The sequence below is a fragment of the Chlorocebus sabaeus genome, chromosome 21, assembly GCF_047675955.1.
Source record: "Chlorocebus sabaeus isolate Y175 chromosome 21, mChlSab1.0.hap1, whole genome shotgun sequence".
NCBI classification, from domain to species: domain Eukaryota; kingdom Metazoa; phylum Chordata; class Mammalia; order Primates; family Cercopithecidae; genus Chlorocebus; species Chlorocebus sabaeus.
Window position 1 is genome coordinate 25,683,729 of NC_132924.1, and position 6,395 is coordinate 25,690,123.

General features: G+C 42.5%; 1 long non-coding RNA gene across 1 annotated transcript; it reads right to left on the reverse strand.

Annotated features, from left to right (window-relative positions):
• Positions 1 to 274: 274 nt before the first annotated feature.
• LOC140709558 (uncharacterized) lies at positions 275 to 5,960 on the reverse strand. Its single transcript, XR_012090055.1, has 2 exons — positions 5,895 to 5,960; positions 275 to 1,952 (listed from the first exon to the last, which is right to left on the reverse strand). It is a non-coding gene; the product is annotated as an uncharacterized lncRNA (long non-coding RNA).
• Positions 5,961 to 6,395: the final 435 nt, after the last annotated feature.

Below are 6,395 nucleotides of genomic sequence, written 5' to 3' on the forward strand. Positions count from 1 at the left end.
TGAGGCAATGTAGGAAGGACTTGGCCTGATATTGCTGGCTTTGAAAATGAAGGAAGATGTTATGAGCCAAGGAATGCAATGGCCTCTAGGAGCTGGAAAAGACAAGGAAAGGGATTCTCCCCTGGAGCTTCCATACAGGAATGCAACCCTGCCAACACCTTGCTTGTAGCCCGGGGAGACCTGTGTTGAACTTCTAACCCACATTCTAACTTTTAACTATAACGTAAAAACTTGTGTAGTTTTCAGCCACTAAAAAATACACAATCATTTTAGCTTTATTTTTAAATTTTATTTTGGGGCATAACAGTTTGATAAGGTTTCACAGATGTTTAGACTCATGTAACTACCACCACACAATAGGATACAGAGAGTTCATCACACACAAACTCTCTCATTCTTCCCTTTGAAGTCACACATCTCCCACCCCTAACCCCTGGCAACCACTGATTGTTTCCCCATTACTATCATTTTCCTTTGCCAGAACATCTTTGCTTTGTTTCACATCTTAGGAGGAAAAACATTTCTTTAGTATCGATTTTGGAGGATGTCTGTTGGTGATGAATTCTTTCAGATTTCATTCATTGAGAATGCCTTTATTTCATCTTCATTCCTGAAGGATGTTTTCACTGGATATTGAATTCCAGATTGACAGTTTTTTTCTTTTTTGGCACTTTAAAAATGTTATTCCATTTCCTCTGGCCCACTTTTTTATTTCCTGAGGAATCCACAGTTATTCAAGTCAATGTTTCCCTTTATATAAAGTATCATTTTTCTCTGGCTGTTTTCAAGATGTTTTGCCTTAGTTTTTAGCAGTTTAATTATGATGCATCTGGGCACGGTTTCCTTTGGGTTTTGTTTGTTTCTTTGCATCCTACTCTTCTCCTTCTCCCTCTGGAACTCTAACAATATGAATATTAAACTTTTTCGTATTGTCTCACATGCCTCCAATACTCTGTTCATTAATTTTTAATTTTTTCCTTTTGTTCAGATTGGATAATTTCTATTCAATCTTCAATTTACTGACTTTCTCCATTTTGCTATTAATCCTATGCAGGCAATATTTTATTTCAGTCATTGTAATTTTCAGTTCCAAAAAGTTTCTCTTTTGTCCTTCTTTGTATCTTGTATTTCTTTGTTGAGACGTTTTTTGTTTCAAGAGAATTTTCCCTTACTTCTTGGAATATGGTTATAACAGCTGCCTTTGCATCTTTAATAATTTGAACATTGTGTCATCTTGCAGTTGGCATCTGTTGATTGTTCTTTTCCCAATAAGTTGAAGTTTTTCTTGTCTTTCATATATGAAGTAGTTTTGGATTGTGTCCTGAACATTTTGAATATTACATTATGAGGATCCATGTCTTGTTTAAATCCTAAAGCAAATTTTGAATTTTGTTTTGTTTTGTTTTGTTTTAGCAGGCAATCAATCTAATTAGGCTCGAGACTCAAGTTCTGACCTGTGGACTGTGGTTCTAATATCAGTTCAGTTTTCAAAGCCTTTGCAGTGCTATGGGAATCTGTTGTGTGTATGTTGCCCAGTGGCCATTTGGTGGTTTGGATCATAGTCTCCTGCACAGTTCAGTTCTCACACCATGTGTAGCTTAGAAGTAAGCCTCAGAGTTCATATGGAACTGCTCTCTTGAGCTCTCTCCTTTCTGAGATTATTCTGGTACTTTTGGCCCCCTGGAGCCCCATTTTTTTTTTGTCCTCTGGTTAGAAAGCTAGGTCTTTAGTTTTTCTACCTTGCTGCATACATCTCATGGCTATACCTGAGTCTGTCCCACCAGGCAGTGTATGAACAGAGAGAGAGAAAAGGCAATGGTATTTTGTCCTACTGTCTTGGGACCACAACTTCTCTAGTGGAGGGAAGACTCACTTCTCTCAGAGCTTTAAGTATTTCGGTGCTCTGTACGCTGCTGTTCCCATTGTTGTTACTGCTGCCACTATGGGATTACCTGGGGGTTGGGTGGGAGAGAGTGGAGAAAAGATTTAAAAACTGGGGACTTTCTCCACTTCTTATGACTCGTAGGTGTCCCGCAACCACTTTGGGTCAGAAAGTGAGGATTCTTTTTAGAGCCCTGCTTGCTTTTGGTATGCACATCCAGGTCAGACTGATGAGTCCAGGCCAGATGATACCAGGGGGGTAAAAGATAAGAGACTCATGGTGGTTTTCGTGGTACTTCATATTCTGATCTCTTTCCCCAATCCACCTGCTCCTGTTTACTTGTCATTGTCCTCAGATAGCTGTTCAATGTAGTCTATCCAGGGTTCACTGTTGCATTTGGTGGGAGAAACAGGGTAGGGTATGCTTACTCCACCATGCCCAGAACAAAAACTCCAATATATATGTCTTAATCCAACACTATAAATGGTTAATAAGCTTTGCCTTCAACAGGCACAATGACCAATGCTAATTGCCAGGATTGCCTACAATAGCTGTGTTCTTTCTGCTGGGTAGAGACTCCTGGGCCACCTTAAGGGTTAGCTGAGGCAGGCGCTGCTATCATGGGTCACTCCTGAGGCCAAGCTACTTGAAGCAGCTCCTGTCTTCTCAGGTCCTGGTTCTTGCCTTCATCTTTCTATTCCTCCCACCCAACACAGTCCACATGCTAAGTAAGGTAGCCTCATCTCAGAGCTTACCTGAACCGTGACAGAAGTGTCAGTGAGGAATTGGAGTCTGGAATGTCTGACTGAGAAGTTTGGTCATGACTTAATAAGTAAAGGAAGCTCCTGAAGATTCTCAAGTAGCAACATAATGTAATCATTATCATTAAAATAATAATTAACATTTATTAAGCCATGTACTATCTTATATGTTTTTACATACATTATTGTATATACGTTATTACATTAAGTCTTCTGATATGGTTTGGATTTGTGTCCCCACCCAAACCTAATGTCAAACTAATCCTCAATGTTGGAGGAAGGACCTGGTGGGAATTAACTGGGTCATGGGGACAAACTTCCCCCTTGCTATTCTCATGATAGTGAGTGAGTTCTCATGAGATCTGATTGTTTATAAATGTGTAGCACTTCCCACTTTGCTCTCTGTCTCCTTCCTGCCACCTTATGAAGATGCGCCTACTTCCCCTTCACTTTCCACCATGATTGTAAGTTTCCTGAGGCCTTCCCAGCCATACTTCCCATATAGCCTGTAGGACTGTGAGTCAATTAAACCTCTTTTCTTCGTAAATCACCTAGTTCTCATGTAGTTCCTTATAGCAACATGAGAACAGGCTAATACATCTTCCAAACAGGTTACAGGATAGATACTATTCTTCATTTGCAGATGAGGAAACTACTTTTACCTGGAAGTGACACGTTACTAACATCAAAGGGTCAGGAAAGTGCCATTCTAACCTATGTTGAGGAGGAGAAGAACTGGATGAGCCCAGACACATATAAGCTTGTGACCTTGGGCATTAATTCCCTCTTCTGCAAAAAGGGGATAGCAATGGTGTCCACCCTGTTGTGCTGACAGGATAAGATTATGAATGTAGCATGCTTAGCACAGTGACTGGCACAAAGGAGGCACTCATAAATCACCATTTTTATTTGTTTCCCTTCTTCAATGTAGCTGAACCAGCACGTACAGTTCTACTTGAATCTCCAAGAACTGGCAGGTCTCCTAGACCAGACTCCATTTTTAGTGATAATTGGATGCTTATTATCACCTAGAGATCTGGCTTGACAGCTACTTTGCACTTTACCAAGAAAAAACAAGTAGCTATGCCTTGGTGGCAGTCAGATGGCCAACACATTAAAATGAGTTTGCACAACCCACCACTTTACCTATGGTCAAGTGTTCAAAACCTCATCTCATGTATTTAATCAATTCCATTAAAATGTTTTTCTCTCAATTTCTGTGAAGATGCGGGGAAAAAAAAGTAATATGTATTCATCTCTAGCATTTTCACTTGATGTGTGAGGTCACAGTTAAAAGCAGCTACCACACATTTGGTCAAGAGTTCAGGGACAATCTGGGCAGCAGGGAGCAGTAATGTCTCCATTTAAGATGCAGGAGCCAATGACTAGGTCAGTAATTTTCCACTGGCTTCAATGAGAGCCCTGACAGGGAAAGGAGTAAGAGGAAAGGAAGAGGAGATTGTGGGAGGAAACACAGCTGGGCAACTGCGTTGCGGAGACACAGGGACTGTCAGCCAATTGTCTTGGACTTGCCTATGCCAAACGTTCTGGAAATGGACTAAAGTGGGAGGAATATCACAGCAAGGTGGGACTGGGTGGCGAGTAGGGGGAGCAGGGAATCAGCAGGGGCTGTGACATCAGAGGAATCCTGTTAACGGGTGTTCGCTACTGGCCAGTTGTTTAACTTCTTTGAGCCTTGATTTCTTTAAATACCAAGTGGGCAAAAAATACCCATCTCATATGATTGTGGGGAAAGCAGATGAGAAAATGTGTGTAGCACAGCCATGGGGACTGGGGGCCCAGGGTATGCCCAGTAGTGCTACTTTCCCCTTTCCAACTCGGATGTCAGAGGGGACCATCTGCCCTCCAAGATCTAGAGGAGAGGATCTCAAATCCTCACCCTACCAGTGCCCAGTTTTAGATTTTGGTGAAGTCCCAGGCATAATATTTCTTGCTTCCACTCCACTATGCTTTCCTCAGTTAAGTTTTTGATCTAGCCAGATGTTGACCTCAGCTTCAGACACACACAGACTCAACACTCACACTCTTACACACGTACAAACACACATGCTCACACACACACACAAATAAACATACACACACGCCACTCACACAGACTCATACATGCACAATCTCACACACATACATGCAACACACACTCACACTCCCACACACATACATACTCTCACACACACAAGTACATACATGACCTATGTTCACTAAATAATATGGTTCAGCACATTGTGTATACAACGTTCTAGGAAACATCTTTTAAAAAGTGTATTAAACTCACGTTTCTGTCTTATTTTATTTTTTTTTATTTATTTATTTTTTTTGAGACGGAGTCTCGCTCTGTCACCCGGGCTGGAGTGCAGTGGCCGAATCTCAGCTCACTGCAAGCTCTACCTCCCGGGTTCACGCCATTCTCCTGCCTCAGCCTCCCGAGTAGCTGGGACTACAGGCGCCCGCCAACTCGCCCGGCTAGTTTTTGGTATTTTTTAGTAGAGATGGGGTTTCACCATGTTAGCCAGGATGGTCTCGATCTCCTGACCTTGTGATCCACCCGTCTCGGCCTCCCAAAGTGCTGGGATTACAGACGTGAGCCACCGCGCCCAGCCACGTTTCTGTCTTTATCCTATTATAAACCCTTCCATTCACAGATGATAAACTCTTAACAACACAGGGCATCCGTAATGATCTGAGCATCCTCTTTTGAACATTTGTCTACGAACACTTCACTACACACATAGGCCCTCACACGCACAATCCTTCCCTCACACAGCCCTTGCATTCAAGACCGCTGTGTGTGTTCCAGCTGTGATGAAACTCTGGGGCTATGGAGGAGATTTATGCTATCAAAGCACAGGGGTACAAATTGAGTACAGTCTGGTTTTTTGAAGTCTTGGACATGTCCACTTGGGCTGTACTTCTTGCCACATTTCCCCTGCCCACTGTTATCCCTTTCTCCCCTTCCTTCTCTCTTCCCTTGCTCTGCCTTTCTGACCCTCACTGGGGCACTTTTTTCTAACGTAAGGTGGTCTAGCATTTCTTTGTTGTCTTCTTTCAGCTCAAGCCCACAGGCTGTCTTATGCTTCCAAAGGCTTATAGAGGTGTTCTCCTAAACACACATGGTTCCTGTTCCAAGGACTTCCGGAGCATCTGGAGAAATGCAATATGCTTGTTTTGCTCTGTTGCCTTCTGCCTATGCAGTGTTCTATGGACAGGGGTGACAGTGGCAGTGGTGTTAATACCTGGAGAGTATTCCATGCTTGTCTCCATTACTGCTAACTTCCCAGGGTCCCCACTTGCACAAAATATGCCCTGGATCAACACAGACTAACTGATGGCGTAAACACAGCTGATGGCATCAATCACTTTATGATGCAAATTAGATCCACGTTTTTTCTAGAACAGGGGCACCCATCACCACTGCCATCAGAGGTCATTGGACATTACTACTAACTTGGGTGACACTAAATGGATCTGGGATACAATCCTAGCTAATTCGATGCCCACTGTCTGACATTGGGTGAATCGCTTCACCAATCTGTGCCTCAATTTCTTGACCTTTAAAATGGGGGTGATGGTACCTGTCCCCAGAGCCAAATGTACTGTCAAGTGAGTGAAGCTGAACCTTAGGTAGCCCTCACTTCTAAAGACCTGCTTTTGTACCTAATTTCATGTTGGTAAATTGGTGTTCCTTTTCCTTTCTAAAGAAATTTTTTTTCCTCTTATTTCAGTCTATTTGTATT